Source organism: Dreissena polymorpha, chromosome 6 (genome assembly GCF_020536995.1).
Source record: "Dreissena polymorpha isolate Duluth1 chromosome 6, UMN_Dpol_1.0, whole genome shotgun sequence".
Lineage (NCBI taxonomy): Eukaryota > Metazoa > Mollusca > Bivalvia > Myida > Dreissenidae > Dreissena > Dreissena polymorpha.
In genome coordinates this window covers 18,877,308-18,900,979 of record NC_068360.1, presented here as the reverse complement: position 1 = coordinate 18,900,979, position 23,672 = coordinate 18,877,308, and the positions used below count along the sequence as shown (strand labels likewise).

The window sequence follows — 23,672 nt, the reverse complement described above, 5'->3', positions numbered from 1 at the left end:
GTACAGAGTAGATAAATAACATTCCGCGCGATTAATTGAGCCCGCTTTTTCTACAGGGTTGAAAAATAATTGCTCCGACGGAAAATATATGAAAGTTCCGCGCTTTTTAGATTTCGATTTGTATGTAGTGTTTTATGGCCATGCTGGCATTGGTTTTTCGCGAAAAGTGAAAGTTCCGCGAAAAATGACAATCCCGATATTTACTATATAAGTATATGTATTTTAGCGGGGGTCCCCTTTGGCTTTCCATAGGTTTCGTACGCCCTTGCGTGTGGGGAAGAGCTTTTAGCGATTTCTATACAAATACCTGTGACTGGCGTGTGTGGGATGAATCGATTCACTGAAACCGTGTAATGTTCTAAACTTCGAGTTGTGCGTGGGCTGAATGCATTGGCTGAATCCGTGTGCGTTGTTCAATATGCGCTATGCTTTAAAACCGATTGACTGTTTACGGAAACTATGGAAAGCCAAAGGGGACCCCCGCTAAAATACATATACTTATATAGTAAATATCGGGATTGTCATTTTTCGCGGAACTTTCACTTTCCGCGAAAAACCAATGCCAGCATGGCCATAAAACACTACATACAAATCGAAATCTAAAAAGCGCGGAACTTTCATAGATTTTCCGTCGGAGCAATTATTTTTCAACCCTGTAGAAAAAGCGGGCTCAATTAATCGCGCGGAACGTTATTTATCTACTCTGTACAAATAGTAGTGTTTAAAATCGCGCGGAGATTGTAGAATGCTATTTTAAGAAGTCTATTAAAGAGAGAAAATCCAGTAAATACCAGATCCAAAAAGCGCGGAACACAAATATCGTCCGCGAAAATTAAGCATTGAATTACTGTACAAATCTCGGGTTGTTAGGTGTTAGAATCCCTAGTTACCCGAAAAATTTGATTGGATCCGATACTTAGAAATAACCAATCAGATACTTTGTAACAAATGCAACACAATCAGTGCGTTCAGTAAGTATAACGTTTCAAGATGGCGGAGCGAATTGCATGGTTATTGTTACAATTACGATGGATTCGCAGATAATTCGGAAATAGATCAGATTGGGATCAATAACTGTATTGCATACGATCATTTACATGTATTACCAGGTTTGTATTTGTACTTTTTTAATATTGTGTAAAACTATCCGATAATATGCATAATGTTGACAATTGTTAATTAAATGAGCCGCGTTCTGAGAAAACTGGGCTTAATGCATGTGCGTAAAGTGTCATCGCAGATTAGCCTGTGCAGTCCGCACATGCTAATCAGGGATTACACTTTCCGCTTTAATGGTATTTTTAATTTCAAGGAAGTCCCTCCTTACCGAAAATGAAGTTTATGCGGAAAGTGTCGTCCCTGATTAGCCTGTGCGGACTGCACAGGCTTACGCTAATCTGGGATGACACTTTACGCACATGCACTAAGCCCAGTTTTCTCTGAATGCGACTGAAATAATAACTTAATGTAATGTAATGTACTTGTGTCTTGTATTCGTTCAGTTGAACGTCAATATATTAATACATTTATTTTTGTTTTCAACCTATTAATTAAAATAAGGTATTGTTTTTAATCCGTTTTTAGTTTCGTTATAGCTGACCTAGATTTAAACATTTCGTCATAAATTAATAAATAAAATTATTAATAAATTTATGTTTTAATATAATTTATATATAAATTTTGTAGGTGTGTGTTGCCAGTAATGGTTGAAGATATGCCAAACAAATTGTGCCTCTCTATACAGACAGATTTCAGGTCTCAATTTCGACTTCAAAGGTCAACATATCACTGATATCAGGTTTGTCAGCTATTGGTTTGTATTATTCTTATCCACATTGCAGCAAGAATAACTGGATAACTTAACTTTTCAATAGCTATTACATGTAGATCTAATTTAAATTAATCATGTTTCTAAATCATCCACTAAATGCGGCTAATTCTCCACTTGTTGGAAGTTTTTTGTGATAAAAACTTGGAGTAGATTTATTTTACTCCCAAACTTCCTTTAAGAAAGCCCAACAGCTGTAGAGTGATGGAAAATCTACTTCTTTAAAGTATTTATAAGTAATAGACCCTTTTCACAATAAGCCAATATAGCAGGTAGTCAAATGATTGCAGAATTCCAGAATGAGGCTGAACGTGTAGAGATTTCTAATAGTGCATCGCAATATCGCTCTGCTTTTGATCATTCAGCTAGATCTACTTAATGATATTGCCAACACAAGTTGACTTCGTCAGAAATAGCCATTAATTACTTAATATATACTTTCCATTTTAAGTGCCAATATATGAAATACATTTTCTTGATTAAAGTACTTGTTTGTATTCTTGTTTGTATTCTTTTTTTTTGCACAAACTCTGACACTCCAAGTATGGCTTTCAATTCTTAGTGTGTGTAAATTGACAGTCTTAAACTTATTGGATTATCTGACACTCTTTGTTTTCGCATTATTTGGGCGATTAATCAATTATTTTATTTATTGATAGATCTTGCGTTTAAATTCCCCTGTATTCAGCACAAACCCATAACCTCTTTATGATCAGATACTGTGCAGACAAATACTAAATAACAACGTGATGTCATAAACCACATTTTGTAGATATCTGGTCATCTGGTCATTTAACACAATTAATGACACCTAGTCCATGTGACCATGGCGTCTCATGGTTGTAGCATTGCGTAGCCGTTTCTTGGAATAATTTAACGCCAAATACTCAATTGTTGCTTTTACTGAACATAAAAGATATTGTCAACATTGAAAGTCATCTGTCCAAAAAGATTGTCAGAAACTAAATACTGTATGCATATTAGCCAGTTTTATCATAATTATAAAGTGCTTTATACCTATATATTTTTAATATTTCAAAAATTTAATGCTAAACATTTGTGTCATTTTCTTCTATTTGATAGGACTTTGTCTGATGCTTGATTCAACTCTAATACACGTTCTATAATTCATGAAATTGTACACATCCTACCTTTGAAAATTGTAGTCTTACAATACTTAGTATTGTATACTGCTAATTTATGACTTCGATTTGTGCAATAATCGATGTTTAGTCTTCAGACCACATTTACTCTGATGCTTATGGGTAACTGGAAATTGTATGCCCCTGGAAGGGTGGCATATAGCAGTTGAACTGTCCGTCAGTCAGTCAGGATGTCAGTCTGTCCGAAAAAAAAACAACGTTGGCCATTTCTTTTGCAACATTGAAGATAGCAACTTGATATTTGGCATGCATGTGTATCTCATGAAGCTGCACATTTTGAGTGGTGGAAGTTCAAGGTCAAGGTCGTCCTTCAAGGTCAAAGGTTAAAAAAATATATGTATAATTAAAAGCGGCGCAGTAGTGGGCATTGTGTTTCTGATGAACACATCTATTGTTATATATAAAGATTAAATATAATTCATTAATATACACTAATAGTACATAACTTATGTCCTTGAATCATTATTTAGGTGTTATAATTTTTATATTTGAATTACTTATCAATTTTTTTACTTAACACAGCATGACATGTGATGGTTGTCTGTATTCATATGTTTGACTTAATTGTAACCAGTGTCAAGTGCGCATTATAATCTTGATATTCAACGCAATTTGCATAGCAAAAGAAAATGCAGTTCCAGGTTCAGCCTTGTTCTGCAATTCAACGCGTCAGGTGATATGATTGATATCTAAAAATAGTATCGGTGTTCATATTGTGAAACTGGTCTATTATTCGATACTGATTAATTTGATGAATCAAGTTAATTTTTGTTAAATATATGTTAAATATTTATGCCCCCTTCCGAAGAAGAGCAGGTTTATTGTTTTGCACATGTCGGTCCGAATGTCCATATGTCTGTCCACCAGATGGTTTCCGGATGATAACCCAAGAACGATTTTGCCTAGGATCATGAAACTTCATAGGTACATTGATCATGACTCGAAGATGACCCCTATTGATTTTCAGGTCACTAGGTCAAGGTCACAGTGACCCTAAATAGTAAAATGGTTTCCCGATGATAACTCAAGAACGCTTATGCCTAGGATCATGAAACTTCATAGGTACATTGATCATGACTCGCAGATGACCCCTATTGATTTTGAGGTCACTAAATCGAAGGTCAAGGTCACGGTGACCCAAAATAGTAAAATGGTTTCCGGATGATAACTCAAGAACTTATGCCTAGGATCATGAAACTTCATAGGTACATAGATAATGACTCGCAGATGACCCCTATTGACTTTCAGGTCACTAGGTCAAAGGTCAAGGTCACAGTGCCAAAAAACGTATTCACACAATGGCTGCCACAACAATTGACAATCCATATGGGGGGCATGCATGTTTTACAAACAGCCCTTGTTTGAAATTTATTTTATGACATTAAAGTAATGTATAGGGAATTTAGTTACCTACACATTCTTTGAAAAGAAATTTGAATTGTAAATGTATACTTCATTTATTTTGTAGGAATTCTGTACAACTGTGGAACCATGTATGGTACGTGACCGCACAATGTTGGTTGGCAAAAGGATATTGGAATAAGCAAAGGTAAATTGTATGTGAAGGAGTCTTGACAATTGCAAATATAGTTAGTTTTTTTGTAAGGCTCGCAGAAAGTGACCCTAGCCTTCATATATAAATAAAAAGCTGAAAGAGTATTTATGAAAAATCGTGTAATCAAGTTTGCAATATGTTACATTTTATTTATAAGCTCATCTTTTTTTTTTTGAAAAAAAAAGAGATATTGTCATCATCTTGGCGTCTGCGTCTGCGTCGGTGTCGGCGTCCGATTAAGTTTTGTGTTTAGGTCCACTTTTCTCATAAAGTATCAAGTATAAAACTTATTTACTTACTACCATGAGGGGACTGGGCAGGCAAAGTTAGATAACTCTGGCGTGCATTTTGACAGAATTATGTGCCCTTCTTATACTTAGAAAATTGAAAATTTGGTTAAGTTTTGTGTTTAGGTCCACTTTATTCCTACAGTATCAAAGCTATTGCTTTCATACTTGCAACACTTACTATCATAAAGGGACTGTGCAGACAAAGTTATGTAACTCTGACTGGCATTTTGAAAGTATTATGTGCCCTTTTTATTCTTAGAAAATTGAAAATTTTGTTAAGTTTTGTGTTTTGGTCCACTTTACTCCTAAAGTATCATAGATATTGCTTTCATACTGGGAACACTCGCAAATTATCATAAGGGGACAGTACAGGACAAGTTGAATAACTCTGGTTGTCATTTTGACAGAATTATGGTCCTTTTCTTACTTAGTAACTTTGAATATATGGTTAAATTTTGTGTTTTGATCTACTTTACTTCTCAAGTATCAAGGCTATTGCCTATTACTTCTCAAGTATCAAGGCTATTGCCTAATAAAAATTGATCTTACGGTAAATGTTGCTTAAGAGAATTTTAATCACTGGTGTGTCTTGTATAAAGGTATTTCAACAACGATAAATGTTTTCATTGTTTAACGAAAATTCGTTGATTATTATATAAGAAATGTGTACCAGAAGACAAATATAGCGGAAGGCATATATCATGTCCGTTGAGGTCTGACTGATGACCCTCAGCCCCTGTTTGTGTATCAATTCGAGCGTCGCCTCAAAAATTTCTTCAAGCGCAAATAAAACCGGCCCTAAGAAAGTAGTTCCTCGACGTTGTGCTGAAAAAGGTCGCTTCGTGCGATATTAATTGCGGCGTCTACATGTTTCGTTGCCGTATGTATTGCTTCGCTAACCAACGGCTCACGGGGGATTAACACGGCGGTTGCAAGAAATGTTTAAATCGAATGATTTGCAGTAAGCCTTCTGTATATCAAATATGACAGATACTTTGTTTATTTTGTTTGTTCTTTTCGTTACTTCCCATCAAAGCCTAACCATGTTTGTATACACCGTCTATTAAAAAAAGAGATGGACATTGTATAGTATTCCAACCCTTATACAAAAATAGTTATAATAAATAATTAAGGACATGAAATAAAGGTTGTTTGAAAACTAGATTGTTAAGGTATTGACATTAGAACATGCGTCCACTTGAGTAAACGTTGCGGCAATTTATTAGAATATTGCGTAAACCTCGGCTCTGGAGCCTTATGGGGTTTTATAGCGCATGTTTACAAGTACACGCAAGCAGACGGCGTTACGGGCAAAACCAACAATGTTCTCCGCATTTTTTACAGCCTCATCGCTGCTTTGAATGACACCCCGGAAGGTCAGCTGGATCCCCCTTCAGTGGTACTTCCGGTCGTTACGTAATGCGCCGCCATCTTGATATACAGGAAGCAGAACGCCGATGCAGAGGATGATCTTTTTTGTGAACTAAAGTTATGTTAAACCCGATAACATACATTACACAAAGGCATCACGCTACTCAACAATCATTTTATTGATTGACTAAGTGAGTGATTCAATGATTGAGTTAGTAGTTAGTTTGCTTTTTAAATAACATTGTAGTCTTCTTTACTTATTTACATTTAACGTATTTATTGATTTGTTTACTAGTCAATGTAATCGCTACTTTTGGTATCTGTCCACCGTGCCCACTTTCTTAGCGAAGAGACCTCAAGTTCAGCCGGCGCTTCCATTAGACCCGCCGCGGACGTATACGTCACGGTACGCCTCAATCAAGCGCGGTATCCGCAGAGTGCGACCGGTGTTCAGAATCGTGAAGCGGCCATGGATCGGGATCTAACCCTCTGCAAGGCATTGATGATAACGCTAGTTAAACGACAGAGTTAATATGTTAATGTACAATCTATTTTCGAGTTATATACTGACACATATCAGAGAGCAAGTCTCTGTAGCGTGCGCTTCGCATGACAGATTTTTTTTTCAACGTAAAGATGTTCAACTACACAAAGTAATGTTGTAATCAATGAAAAAAAAAACACAAATCCATGAATCTCAGTAAGTCACTTATTTTAGCGCTAGAATCTTCATTGAAACACGATTGAAATGCCAGTGACACCATTGTACTGATAAAGACACGGCTTGTCATATCAAATACATATATAAAGAATGACAGGTGGCTGCTGTACTACATCCTAGGCTAAGGATTACGGCGAGGTTTGCTAAGCCGTTCATATATTCATTCCGAGCCTGATATATTAAACAAATCTTCAGGCAGTAATCTGTTTTTCGAATCTTCGCCTGCGCTTCCATCCGACCCACTGCACTTAAATGTATCTTTCTGTGAAACGTTTTTGCATTAGATGGTATAATTTTACAGCTTAAGTGATAATATTCATTTTTAATCTTAGGTCTACAAAGGTTTAAGTGTTGCTGTTGATTTTAAAGATAAATATGAAAAACATATGCATCCCGTTTCATACAATCGCTTGTTAATTTAAACATATAAATCAAATGTATATGATATAAAATTCTTTATTACAGTAATTTCATATCCACGAATGAATGTATTATTTTTATGTGTTTTTGTGTAAAAACCACTACGCAAGATTTACAAATGCTAACAATGTATATGCAACAAGTCACTATACATTGTTGACCGTATGCCAGTTGGAAATGCAATGTACAATCATCGTCGGTGTGAGGTTATCTGCACGATAAGATGTAATTCAACATACTTTTGACTTACTGTTGGAATTAACGGACAAACGCACATTGAATCTGTGTCGCATTCAGCCAAACAATTTAGTTTCGAAACAGAGCAAACACGACGGCATGGTTGTTATAAGCCACATAATGCGTTCTTGAAAACCTTGTCATTCATACAATTGTCATTTTTATTTACATTTGCAGTCAGTTTAATTGCGGAAGGATATGTATTAATTATCAACAATCGTTCGAACTGAATGCCTTATCACAGGCTTTGAAACAGTTGTATGCTCTTGATTATGAAAATTTATTTTTCACATTCGAAATCTTATTTTGTATTGTAACAATTGCCCAAACACTTAACACCTTCACTAGATAAATATATTATACCCATTTAAGCGTAAAACAAAATCGGTTCGTTCAACTAGTGATTTTTATCGTGAAAAAGTGGTCCCTGTTACTTTTATCGCATTAAAAGCATTTTATTGTATTGGCAAAACAATTGAAACTGAAGCACTTTGCCGACTCTTTCGTCTGTTTTGTTTAATTTTTAACCGCGTCAAATAGAATTAAAAAAGAATCAATGTAATTGTGTCAAAAACAAAGTACTGCATTTAAAAAGACCTGTTTTTATCCAGTTGAGCGCATTTCATATTTCCATGAAGCTGATATATGAATCCTGTAGGTTGTTATCAACATAAAACTTAAACATTGAAAAAATGACATTGTTACGAACAATTTTCATTTTGACAGAAATCGTTTTTTTTCTATTACATAAAAGTGAGCTCGGATTATTGCATTCAAACATTTATCGTGCCAAGAACGACATTCGTCTAACAAGATCTTACCGTGAGGTAACACATGCGCAACTTCTGAAGTGTCTAAGTGAATGTGATAAGGACTTCCTATGTCTGTCTGTTAACTATCACCATGGACATAAGACATGTGCGTTGACGTCATTCAGACATGATGATGTGATATTGTGGTCGGTTGCAGAAAACGGATGGAAACTCTATTATCAAAAGAACCACGGTAAATATCCAATTCATTACTAAAAACAAATTTTAAATATATAGTTTTAAAGTTTTGAAGCAAATGTTACTTTCATTATAAATAAACTCATACACCCTATAGCGGATGATTGTAAACATACAGCGAAACACTGTATTACGTACATATTCCAGATGAAAGATTCGTCAGCGGAATACAAGCTTGGGAATCTTCGGTAGCTTTATCAAAGCCCGGCAACCTGACCATTGACAGGAAATTCTTGTCCCGCTTCAATGACAACTCATGCTTTCATTCCGAAGAAGCGTTTGAAAACTTTATCATTGTTGAGCTAGACAGGGCAATATCCGTTAATTACATCGACGTGTTGTTCCGGTCCGATTGCTGTGGTGAGTTTGCTGAAAATATGACATAAGATTCTATTTTATTACAAAATAATTAAGAACATATTACTTCCTAGCTTGTCGGTTCTGTATGACACTTTAAGATAATCGTTGTGAGTTTTTGCTTTTTTTTTTACAGTTAAACACATAAAAAAAGACGAAATCCCTTGTATTAGACAATATTTAACGAATACCATCCTATTGACCTTCAGGCGAATAATTTTCAATGAGCTGTATAAGCAAACAGCAGTGCGATATTTTATACTGGGTTATATGTTCATTTCTTTAAGCATTTTGCGGTCGGGACTTTATGTCATATTTGTCAAACTTTATAACTTTTACGGCAACGGTAAGAGTGGCCATAACAGATCCCTTCTATTATTTATTTTGCAATAGTTATTTTGGGTGATTGCTTTTTCTTTTTTTCAGCTCATAGAAACCGAAACATCGAAATCAGTGTATCTCAGACGAAGGCGGATGCTGATGTTAACAAGGGCTCTGTTTGCGCCTTCTATAATGGACCACCAATAGACCCAAGTATTCCAGAGAGAATACAATGCGCTACCAACAACACTGGAAAATTCGTCAAATTCCTTCAGCATAACATTAATCTTGGAGCTTTGAATATTTGTGAAATTGCTTTTTATACAAATATGTAAAACAATATTCTTTCATTCGTAGGTTCAAGGGCCTATGGTTATGTTTTAAGAAGTTAATATTTGATTTGTATTGCACTTTTCAGGGACTGTTCTATAGGCAATGTTATTTTAGCAACCTTATGCCATCAGACACACAATCTTTATAAATTCGTACTGGCTTTGTTATTATGCTATTCAAATCAGACTCATACAAACATAACGGTGTGTATTTCAAACGAATGACATACAATTGTCTAATTACAACACGATAAGATGGCTATATTTAAATGTTAGATATTTCTTTTAAATCTGATTGTTCAAATATGTTATATTTCCTATTCGATTTTCATCATATTTAATTAAAGACAATTGCCGATCCTGATGTCTAACTGTTTATCTTTGTCCAATCAAGCGATCATGTAGGATATATTTTTGTCATTTTTTGTGGATTTTGAATTTGGGCAAACAATAACCGCTAAAATGTGCTTACATTTAGATTTTCAGCTTGTATAGATGACACAGTTTAACTACTCTCGATATAGGTTACATGTTACATTACCATTTGGTATTTTATAAATTTTACATTTTATATTGTTATTGAATAGTGTAACTGTGTAATTTGTGCATATTTCGTATGTTAGTTAAAATATGTTTGCTTGTGAAGCTCTTGAAGCTATTACAACAGGTTTCCCTTTTAGCAATGGCCTTAATATTGTTCTGCAAATCAATTATAAACTTCATGTGCGACTCATGTTTCAAAATGTATTTTCTGCCTACAAAATAATATTATAGAAAACCGTCAAACGACTTTGAAGTGGGGCGGCCAATCTATTGTACGCAATAAAACTCTTGCGAACATAATGTACGATTTAAGTTTGATGTGAAAGTTTCATTCGTACTTTAATAAAAGGGTATAGAAATAAAAGTATTTGTTGACAGGATTTTGCGTGGTCTAGAAATAAAATACCATTTGTTTCAGCAAACAACGCCAAAAACTAACAAATGCAATAAAGGTCGGCTAAACTTTGCTTTTGCGTTATCCAAGGGCAACCATTACTTTACCATACTCTTGCGTTACAATTGTTTTGTCGGCAAAGTTATGTCAGTCTCTTGCGAGAAAGTCATGGTAACGCACGTTATAAATATGTTATCATTTCCTGTTTTATTGGCATAACACTTGTGACTATTGTGTTAATTTCCGCTTTGAATTGTTGCCAAGTTTTGGCAAGCTTTTAAAAGCTATCGCCATGACGTTATGGATATGGTGTCTGCCTAGCGACCGGTAGGTCTCTATGGTTTGATTCCCACTTTGGGATTGTTTTGAGAGCGTTTCAATAAGCCTGAGGCTTTCGATGCAATCGAGAAAAAATTAATAGGTTAAACTAAAATCTATCAATATCCACTCAAGCAAAAATATGTATAAACAAATGTCGACCGTCTAACGATGGGAATGACATTGCAATGAGGACTATGTAACGTTAAAATGCTGATATTTTGGAATCTTTTTGATATGTGCCAGCTCTTACGCCGAAGGATAAACTCATCTGAAGCCATTGACGAAATTTGTTTTTAACCACGCTATAACACTGATCAACACATATTTGAAAATTATCCGATACATATGAATATTAAGCGACACTTAATTGGATTGATAACACCTTAAGAATGGTTGTTGACATCAACTCGCGGTAACCAGATTACACTTGTCCGATTGTTGAACTATTTATGTTAACATATATTAGGTGATATTGAACAAGAAATATCTTTAAAAAAGATATACGGCGTAAATAGTCTAATGAATGAGATCAAGGATAGCGAATGTCTTTTTCTGTGCAGTTCTTAGCTGCATCACACGCAGTACGGGATGTTACGGGGAGTTTTCGCGGCTTATTTTACATTATAACATATTGCTGGTCATAAACCTATAGATACAAAACAGAAAACCAAAAGAAGAATGGAAGTGAAATTTAAACATATGAGTCAACCGGCCACACGAGAAGTATCCGTATTTATAGGCGCGTTCTTCGAACAAACCTGTTTTAGTGGTTTGTCGGGCATTGCTATTTGATTCGATTATTAACAGTATCAATTATCATCGTGCTAATGCTTAAAGTAATATTATGGGCATTTTGCACTGTTGAATTGAGCTGAAAAGAATTAACAGGTCAAAATAGTTAGTTAAAATGTGGTTACTGATTAATTATCTGCAACTCACCTTGCTACCAGTTGTTTATAAAAATATATTTTATATTCGATATTCTTACGTGACCCACCCAGTCCTGAAAGCTGAAATGATCCGTAAAACAATTTCGTGTCTTTGTGTCGTATGAACAAATCGGCACTAAAACTAAATTTAGGTTCAACTCGTAAACGCATGATCAGTTGTCAAACGAAAGTACGGTTGATATTCAAATGCATTATTTTTCTCTTTCTGGTATATTGTTTTAGTATGATGATGCTGCATTAATTAATATAAGTGTATATGAAGTAGAAACATAAAAAATAATCAACGGTTGCGATAGACACCTATAAACTGTTACATGCTCATAATGTCACTTTAGTACATTAGGCAATATGGACGAATAATTATTGTTAAATTTATCAACAATAATATTTATCATTATATTGTTGAAAACACATTAAGAATCTTTTATTTACATACCATAATTATATTGCTGAATATCTTCATTTAACATATTTCTGGTCTAAAGAAAATTCCAGGTCACCTAGTTCACGGATAGCGTCTGTATTATATAACGATTATTTTACTGGCCGCCAACTCCGGTGATGACCTGTATATAAACTCTGAATGTCCGCGAATTGACCCGATATACCTCGCGGGTTGAAATGCAATGCTTTAAAGTGAGGCCTCGCTTCCATTGCTCTTTATACTTTTACATGTTAACATGTTGACAGGAATAAGGAAGTAAGTACTAAATATGAGAACATAGCCTTTTAAGTATAAACGCTCTTGCGCTGGTAATACTCTGAAAATAAAAGGTGTACGCACAAACTGTATTGATGTCGAGAATTGAGTGTAAAACTGTTCTATCTGTTAAGCCTTTTCATTCGAGATAAAATTGTTTCATACAGTAAAACAGTGTTACAAAGACGCGGATATGTTTCCAATGTTCTGGTGGTATACTCAAATCAGCCAATGGAATAAATGAAGTGTATTCATTCGTACCTAGCCGCGGGAAATTTTATTGGAATTTTATTGGACACTTACAAAGGTCAGGCTAAGGTGAAAAGCTGGCTTATGCAGCTTACGCCGAAAAATTACAGATTGATCGTTGGGCGATTTGCTTACTAGCTTTAGAGTAGGTAGTAGCTGCTCTTTTTAACATAATACAATAGAACCTAAAATTATAAATAAAAAAAAACACAAAAAGCATAAGTATCTATAACCGGAACACATGCCCTGTTTTCTCAAATAAATGTTGCAGTCTACTCTCTTCTCACATTTATCAGTCAGATTTCTTAACCGTGTTCAGATTGTGAAATATGTCAATGGATTGAGGCAAATCGGAAGACTTCTGATAAAATGCAAATGTCTGAATATTGATAGTGCTTATTTATACAGAAAACACTGCAAGTTAAAAAAAATAGAGCGACCAAATTGTTATTAAAATACGATTAATTAAATGTTTACGCATTCAATTTGAACAATAAATTGAATTAAAAAACATTAGTTGATTTATATCTTAATCGTATAGCTTTGTTCATTCTCGTTATTGCATGACAACCTTATGCAAGTACACAATAAAGTTTTGGACATTCTAATTCAATAATTGTCTGAATTGATGCCTTTAAAATACATTTGTTCATAGTCTAAACAGTAAATCATCTGAAAAAAAGAAACTTTCAAACGTTAATTAACCAGAATACATTTTAGATGTAGGGAAATTATTTTGACTTCAATATCGTAAATGAACGAACCAGCACCAGATCGCTTTTGAATCAAAGACGCATTCATTACAACAAACATTTGTTTTAATTTAGACTAGATCAACATTGTTTGCGGTTCCAAAAGGGTATATGTGTCTGATCAAAAACTATAAGTGTTAAATGCATCCTGTGTTTGCGTTTTCTCATAGAACATTTTTATTATGGTAACACTAATCGTTGACACGTTATTTTCACATACTTTTCATTTAACAGATAACTTTATTTGTTGAATGTTGTTTCATTATAACAGTTTAGTTTGCGTTTTAGTTTGGTTTCCTGCGAAACTTTATCTGGCCCTAGATGCAACTTCTTAAATGAGCAGGACAAATGTTATCAAACGGCAATAGAAACAATTTACACCATTTCGAAACTTATGTGCTAAGCAGAGTGCAACAAAGAGACGATGCGTATGTTAGTGAATAACAGCTCAAAGCGAAAGACGTGTTCAATTACTTTGTTTCGTGCAGATGACGTCAGTCTCCGGACGAATACTTATGATTTCTTAACAATGTATTATGGAACTGCCTACGGTAAACTATTGAAACCATTATCCTCTATTCCTATAACTTCGTGCAGCCCTATAACATCGTGTACTTTTTTATGACGTAAACTTCTAAGCAACATTCAAACGAACGTGCCCGACCCCCCCCCCCCGAAAACTGTTCACTTTTGTAACGCGAGAATTTCCACAGCCGATAAGACAAAATCATGAGGCAAAAACAATAAATATGATATAAATTGTCCGTTTTTCTGACCTCGTTCCAAAGAAATAGCCAAAACAATGTTTAAAATCTGCACATTTCCTTCACCAGACGGCTATGTTTGTCAATGTTTTGATCGTAAAATGTTTTAAGAGTAGTTTCCCTTGGAGGCCCGTCTCGAATTTGTATTGTGCTCTCTGTACTTTGCATTACAATACGATTAAAGTATGCTGTGTATGCGGGAAATTTTACCCCCAAATGATGACACGAGACCATACGTTAAGATCGTGTCCGGCCTATTGCGATAAAGGTTCTCACTGCGTCAATTTGGGATTTTGTCACAAAACAACTGTCATTAGAAGGGTGACAGCCTTTTATGCCCCCATTGTGAATAGAATTTTATTTAGCTATTTTCCGTTAGTAAATACACTTTATCTAGACCTCTGAATACAGTTATCACAGTTCATATTTCGTTTTTATGAAGACCAGTTTTGTTTAAACCATTATTTTCAACACAGTTTATTCACGAAATTCATCTAAAACAACACATATTTAATACAAATAAACACATATTCACAAAAACATATATCGGCTATTATAAACACATCCCAGGGCCTCGCTGTGACGTCATCAAAATCGTTGCACGATCTTATAGGGTAATTCTGTGTGACGCAGACTACCATATACATGAATGTTTAAAGGTACGTAACTCCATTATTATTATCTGTCAACCAACATATTTCACTCGTTATTTGTTAAACAAAAGATAAATCATAAAGTATATATCAAGTTTAGTTATTGTCTAATGAATTTTCATGAAAGATATGCCATTGAAATTTAAGGTGCACGAACTTATAGGTTTAGAGGCTACTTACGACTTTCGTCTTGTTTGCATCGAGTGAATGCTAATTTTGAAATTTGTGAAACAGCGTTTTACGTCAAGCGTTGACATCGATTCAAGTAGCTTGTAATTAAAATATTTTTGTTCCACAATGTTTAACTGTATTGACTCCGTAACGCTTAAACGATGTGGAAATTGAAAACATTTTCTTATGCTGACTTGCTAAGTGTATTTTAGAACGGCAGATAAGTTGAGTCGTAAGTGAGTTCGTAAAAGCTAGTTATGGTAGATGATTTTTATTCATCCATCAAGCGAATGCGAAAGACTCTATTTCCTATGGAAAAAAAAGATGTAATGCCCTTAATACTTTTTAAGATCACTTTGCATAAAACCGTAATTTCATTAATGCTATACCAAATAGAAGAAATATATATTCAACACGACACCGGTGTAGCCAACATTATGTTCAGCTTTTTGTATCTGCATGAACTTAAATTGATATTGACAAATTAGAATGATATTGAATGAACGTGCGCTTCTATCATCCAAAACATTACTGCAAGACCGACATTATTATTAACTTTTTTAACAAGCGTGTCAACGCGCATTAATACGACTAAAACATATGAATATGAATACAATAAAGAATTATTCAGGATATTAAATTGTTTCAAATTAAGAAAAACAATCAATCCTTTCCTAGACAAAAGCCAAGAACGTTCAATTATGATATGCTAAAACTGGTATGTTTGGAGTAATACTTAAATAATGTGGGATCTGAATAGGTGGATAAAATTAAAAGTATTTGACTCATACATGTGTACTAGTTTTATGTCACTATTGTCTGAAAGTTTGCAAAAGGTGCCGACCATCTGACTCCTGAGACCAACGAGCGGCATTGTCATAGAAACTAAGCACTTCCTTCAACATAACGCTTTAAACACAGTGGGGTTACGTGCTAGCGATAAATTCAAACACACATATATCGCCCTAATGTGAATGTGCCTCATAATGCATCTGGCCCTCTTACAGAAAAGTGTTGTTCCAAACTCAAACTAGGTCACTAGTAGTAAATGTGACAAACTGTTTAATGCCGTTATAACAACAATGAGCTTGACTAGTACAGTTTACTAAAAAATTATATAAAGTCTTCAGCTATCCATATATTACTTAAATAGCAATAAAAGTAATAAACATTTAGCCTCTAAACCTATAAGTTCGTGCACCTTAAACTTCAAACGCATTTATTTTTATGACAAATCAGTAAACACTACCTTAATGTGATATATGCTTTTAGATTTATCCTTTGTTTAACCAATAACGAGTGAATCAGTTTGCTTTTCAGATAAAATAACGGAGTTACGTACCTTTAAACATGTGTGTACATCGTAGTCTGCGTCACAGGAAATTACCCTATAAGATCGTGCACTGAGTTTGATGACGTCATAGCAAGGCCCTGGCATGTGTTTATAATAAATGATGTCTGTTTTTGTGAATATGTGTTTATTTCTAATCAAAATTTGTTGTTTTAGCTGACTTTCGTGATTAAACTGTATTAAACAGAAGGGTTTAAAAAAACATCGGTAAACATAAAAAAGAAATATCAACTGTGTTAAATGTTATCAGAGGTCTAGATAAAGTGTATCGATTAACGGAAAATAGCGAAACAACGGCCAGTGGTCCGTGAATGCACTTAACTTTGAATATGTGCAACTGTTTCAGATTGAATATCCAAGTAAAACAGTCGCACATAATAAAAACTAAAGTTTCTTGACGGACCATTGGGCGTTTGTTTGTTAAACTAAATCGAGTATGCATCGCTAGAAAAACATACGATTTAAATGAAATCCATAGCATCAGATAAAATAATATCTAAGAAGAAAACGCTATCTAGTATTCTGATGTTTAACTAATAAACTCGAAATCAAGTAACAAGAACTATATAACTTAAATATAACTCAGTTTAATCACAGTGGGGGCATAAAAAGCTGTCACCCCTTCTAATGACAGTTTTTTTGTGACAAAATGCCAAATGTACGCAGTGAGAACATTTGTCGCAATAGGCCCAGGTCACGATCTTTACGTATTGCCTGGTGCCATCATTTGGGGGGTAAAACTTTCCACAGACACAGCACACTTCTTCGTCATCGTCAATGCTCTCATCATCTGATCCGGATACGTTTCCCATTCCACTGGTCGATGGTTTGGGATTGAGTGGATCCATTATGACGATAGATGTGGATTTCCTCTTTTTCTCGATCCTCTTTCCCTTTCCTTTGGTAAGCATATTTTCATTATCCTCTTCGTACTGGGATAATGCGTCAATAAACGAGGAATCTGTTATGTTTTTTTCCCCAGGTCTTGGTTTGGAAAGGCGTGGCTTTGCATTCTTCGGATTTTCAACTTTGGAGCACGTGTGCATGCACAACCGCATGTTTTGCTAGGAGGAATCTCCGCAGTTTCCATTTTCACTTTTAAATATGCTTCAACAGCATCTTTTCCCTTCTTCATTGCCTTGACCTTCTGAACGGGTGTGTTGTCTGTGAATGATTCACAGGGAAACAATTTTTCCCGCTCCACCGCGTTTCCATCTAGAGGATATATTCCTGCTTTTTTAAAGGCGCCAGTTATATTTGAGGGGCACATGGCGCGAAGGTATGCTTTACACGCCAATGCTGTCATGTCATATTTGGTTACCGACTTTCCCATGTTTTCTCTCATGAAAGAGGCACATTCCCTTTAATAATAGCCCTTAAATGGTCCGAATATCCCCACATCAAGCGGCTGAAGGAGATGAGACGTATGTGCCGGTAAAACAAACAGAATGCTGTTATTCGCTACCGCCCAATCAATCATCTGCTTGGATGTGTGGCTTGCGTGGCCATCGTATATGAGCAGTATCTTCTGCGTTGCGTTAGCGATTGACCGGACATTTGGGAGGAAGTGGTTTTGAATGTAATCGCTGAATATGGCTGAATTTGACCATCCCGATTCTGACATCACAATCTTGGTCCCTGGCGAGCTGCCTTTGTAAAGGTCATCGTTCATCCGCTTTCCTTTATAAATGAAGAACAGGGGCAGATGATTTCCGGCCGCGTTTGCGCAACCTATCACAGTTGTGGTTGTGGAGCGGGGGGAAGTCACAGACTGTGGTTTTTCATGTATGGGGGCAATTATGTTTGGAGGGCGGTGCTCTGGCTGAATGCCGGTTTCGTCAAGATTGTATACGAATTGGGGCTTATCAGACAACTCGTTTTCTTCAATAACCTTTTTCAGATTTTCGAAGTATCGTTCGACCACAACAGGGGATGCCGATTTCGCTCTGTTGGTTTCCAGCGCACTCGGTTTTACCGAGCTTACACGCTCTTTCCATCGCTTTAAGAACCCAGTCAACCAGCAGTTGCTTAGCGGTTTTGCGTTTGATTTTATTCCTAATGTCTGGGCTAATTCTCCGCCAAGCTCCTTAAGTTTATTGTTGGTTATGCCATAGCCTAGCTGTGCCATTACCTCTACATGCTCAACAAGAGATTGCTCCTCTTCCAACGATAGCAATGTTGTCTCGTTTTTTTAAGTTCGTGGGGTCAACACGCCCTTTCACTCTATCTCGCAGAGTCTGAATTGGGACTCCAAACATCAAGGCTGCCTTTCTCACGGATAGTTTTTCAGTTTTGACACTATATAATGCCTTATCTAGAAGCTCTGGGGTGTAAGTGCGGTACTTCGCGTAATGCTTGCTAGACTTTGGATAAGGCTGGAGTTTCAAAAGAGAGAACAGGATATGTGTGAATTATTTTAAAACGACGTTAATTGATTTTTAATTGTATTGTAATGCAAAGTATTCAAAACACTGAACACACTAGAAATTCGAGACGGGCCTCCAAGGGAAACAACCCTTACACCATGTTTCGATTACAACAAACAGCGGCGTCCGTGTGGTGAAAGAATTTTGCAGATTTTCAACATTTTTTAGGCGATTTCTATGGGAACAAGGATAAAAATCGGACAATATATGTAATTATTCCAAGTTCATATCATATTTATTGTGTTATTACCTGTTTTTTCTCATGATTTTCGTTTCTTCGTTTCTTAAAAGAAACTAGGATATACATTCATACAAGTGATAATTATCATGACTTTAAAAAAAATTGTCGCTTGATTAAGAGATGTTGCTTACACGAGAAACCATTAAGAAGCATCTGTTACGCTTATGTTTGCGTTAAAAATATATTAATAAGTTGTAAGGCCAGGGTATCATGTCCTTTTATGGAACTTTACTTGATACAATTACTATTTAAGCTCAGTACATATACAAAAGTTTGGTTTGTATATACATTTATTGAAGTGCAATCAATTACAAACATGTGATAGCTCTAATGTGAACCTTTAATGCCATGTCTTATTCTTTGCAATATGGTATTTCAATCTAAGTAACTTTAAATTTTATTATCAAAATACATAAGCAAAAACATTGAAAGAGGTCGAAAAATGAAAATTTAGCGAGTATTAATTGCGTAGTTTTCATAAAAGCGAGAGCGTGTGATGCCTGTGTGTTTAATCAAGAAGAAAGTACATTTACGCACATAAATACATATATTTCAAAAGCATAACGCGGTTTCGAATAATCCGAATTAAAGATATATTTCTTGCGACACAGTTTCAATGACCTTAAAGTTGTTGCTGTCCTGAAAGTGTGTATTCTGTTAACAACAAAAACAGAGATTAATTCTTTATCTAGGCAATTTAAAATATTCACTATTTCTACAATGAGTCATTGTTAATAAAAGCTTAAATTTCGTCTGTTATGTCCGCCTTTTTTTTATCTGTTTTGAAGTCGAGCTTCCGACTCCGCAAATATTACAATGCCATCAGCAAATCACAATAAAACACGTTTAACAAACAAATACTAACTATTTCAAACTTATTAAGCATATACTGTTCCTCAATATCAATATAATTTAAATTTAAATACATCCCAAACAAACATGTAGTGCATGTTATTTGTTTTCATGCTACCGAATACTTGCATGAGCAGAAAAAATTCTTTTACACAAGGTCATATGAAACCGTTAATACCATTTCGAATATTTAATGCTTTGCGAAGTACAACTGTCAGTAAATAAATTATTTAAAACAGATAACCTTTTCTTCTATATCTGATGTATTTCAACTACACATTTTTTTAAATACATATATAACTGATTATAACAGTTTTCAGAAATGTTTCAAAAGATGTTCTGAAGTTTTTTCCTTGATCATGAATTTCGTTGTCAGTTTTCGCAATCGTTCGGAAGTTTGCCAGAATTTCATTTTGTAGACAGAAAAAACACATTGTGTATATATGTATGTCAAGAAAGGATTTGAAGAACAATAAAAGGATATGAGCTCAAAATACATACATGTATATGACATACGAATGTCACTCAAGAAGTATCTACATATATTTACCAAAACAAGATATTAAAATATGATATTAAGTCTTGACAGGAGAAATATACAAATTGACAAGGTCGGGAGTTGTATTGTAATTAAATATCATGAACACCAATGAAGATACTATATTTGAACAAGCAGATCAAAGAGCGCAAACATTGTTTTCTCATACATATTTTGTTGTTATTTGACTCGTATATGTCAATTATTTGAAACACACATCGTTATGTTTGTATAAGTCTGATTTGAATAATACAATCTTAAAGCAACAATTGATACACAATGTGTTCGTTGTCGTTTGATTATCAAAATTACCTTTCTCAGTATAGCAGTACCTTAAACGTGCAAGACATACTCAAATATTAATTTCTTACTAAACTTATCTTAATAGATAAATAATCATCTTTATTGCAACCTAGGAATGAAATGATATTGAATTACTCATTTGTATCAATTGTTACGTTGAACAAATTTGACGAAATTGCCGGTGCTGTTGGCATCACATTTTATTCTTTCTGGAATGCTCGCGTCGACGGGCGGTCCGTTATAGAATGCGCAAACAGTGCCTATGTTGGCATAAGCATCGATCTTCGTTTGAGATACTCTGATTTGGATGTTTCGGTTTCTCCACTCTAAAACAAAATCAATCATTCAAACAAGTATTGCACACAGGAAACAGTATCTCATTTTGGTTATTCTTAAATCCATGTGTACTATTTCGAGTCCAAGAAAACCTTCAGTGCCAGTGAAGAAGTAAAATAAATCTAATGCTTCAGTCTGAAATACATAACGATGTAAGTATTTAAAATGTTTACAAATAGGAACGCGATTGTATTTATTTCACGTGTGTTTATGTTAAATAAATAGACAAAAATCAATTGAGTTAAAGTCTTATAGAGAAACATAAAACTACAAGGCTATGTCCTCAATGGTCGTTGAATACATCCGCAACATTTGTCAAATTTTAAACAAACTCACCGCAGCATTTTGACCGGAAAAACAATTTGAAACAAACACACCGCAGCAATTTGACTGGAATAACAATTTTTAACAAACTCACCGCAGCAATTTGACCGGAATAACAATTTTAAACAAACTCACCGCAGCAATTTGACCGGAACAACACGTCGATGTAGGAAACGGATATGGTCCTATCTAGCTCAACAATGAGGAAGTTTTCTAAAGCCTAATTTGAATGAAAACATGAGATGTCTTCGATGAGGGACAAAAAATTTCTGTCAATGGTCAGGTCGCCGGCCAATGAATACCATGGATGTACAGACGATTCCCAAACTTGGATTCCGCTTACAAATCTTGCATCTAGAATATATATATATATATATATATATATATATATATATATATATATATATATATATATATATATATATATATATATATATATATATATATATATATATATATGTGTCTGTGTCATACAATGTTGCTTTATATGATTTATAAGTTTGTTTATAATGAAGACAGTATTTGTTTAAAACAACATGTTTGATTTTCGTTATCAGTATTCAAACGGATAGTTACCGACAGTCTTTAAATAATATAATGTCCATCCGTTTTTCTGGAACCGACCAAACGGTCACGTCATCATGTCTGAAAGACGTCAAGGCACATTTCTTATTCTCATGGTGATAATTAACTGATAGGCATAGAAAGTCCAAATCACATGCACTAAGCCACTTAGAAGTTGCACATTTGTCAACTCACGGTACGGTCTTGTAAGGCGGATGTTGTTCTTTGCAAGATAAACGTTTGAATGAAGTAATGCCGAGTAAAATTTGATGTGACAACAAAATAACCATTATCGTCATAATTAACACTTTTCGTAACACTGACATTGTTGTCTCTTTTTGGGTTAAGTACCTTATAATGCCGCCTACAGGATTAAGATATCACCGCTATTAAAGTAAGACCGAAACTCAAATGGATAAAACAAAAACGAGGTTGATCTTTTATGATAGATGATTTAAGTGAATCGATCCAGAATCTAAATATACCTTTAACAATTTTTGACGTGTTTTAAAATCGTTCAAAACACATGTTTAATTAGTTAAGAGTATGGCTAGTTCTTCATTGTTATTTTTCATCGTTATATGTAAGGCAATAAAAGCTATGAAAACAAACTGCTTTTAAAAAGGTAATATAACAGGAAGCGCGTTTTTACGATGAAATATCACTATTTGAACGATTTGATTGTGTTTGACGATTTGATTGTGTTTGACGTTTTAACGCATATTTTAATAAGTGGTGATGTTTTAACAACGCTTTGATTATTTTAACACATTTTTATTCGACAGATATATTTAAACAGATGTAACGGTATTTTATGAACAAGATTCATCGTTCTCATTATGCTTTATATATTTATCAAAATGTCTAAACATTGATTTGCATCTTTTTCAGCTTATTATATTGATATCAAGTTCAGACCAATAGATTCAAATAAAAAAATAAAAAATGAACATTACTTGCGTGTTTGCGACGATATAAAAGTATGTGTATGCTTATGGAATTTTTTTGTAAGCTTAACTATTGTTTAACCAACATTAAACTGTTTTAAATAATGAAAAGAAGATGATAGAGACAGCGGTCCACCACCCCACGGAAGCATTGTTTTTTCAATGTTACAATAAGAATGATAGTATATTTTTAAAACTCAGTTTATTACCACATAATCGAATCACATGTATATTTTATAACGTTTTTTAAAATGACAACTCTAACCACGATACTCTTCGGTAGAAAACTGAAGTCAAACGGAGTTGTAATTTGCAAGCTTACTGTTGGTTGCTTATTGTTGCGTCTGACACGTATCCAGACAGATTGACATCGCACTTACTTTTATTTCCAGAAAGATGGAATGTATAACATTTAACACGACGTTTTCCAAGTCCATTAACTCTTTTTAACAAAAGGGTACATAAGGTAACAATCAAGTATATAAGATATTATAGTCGAAAGAATATCGATGGGACCTCCTTAGGAAAGGTCTCCTACCTTTAAGAAACAAGTCCAATCTATTACTCTGTCTGGGTGTACTTTTACTGCTTCCACAAAAAAGTCAGCCTGCTTTGTATGATAAACATGTCATTTGGTTGTCAGAGGACTGTGTAACAACAACCCATTTTTGTATCTACAGACGTCACA

General features: G+C 34.6%; 1 long non-coding RNA gene across 1 annotated transcript; it reads left to right on the top strand.

Moving 5' to 3' along the window:
- Window positions 1-460: 460 nt before the first annotated feature.
- LOC127836656 (uncharacterized) lies at window positions 461-5,321 on the top strand. Its single transcript, XR_008028860.1, has 3 exons — window positions 461-1,109; window positions 1,687-1,798; window positions 4,460-5,321. It is a non-coding gene; the product is annotated as an uncharacterized LOC127836656 (long non-coding RNA).
- The last annotated feature ends 18,351 nt before the right edge of the window (window positions 5,322-23,672 follow it).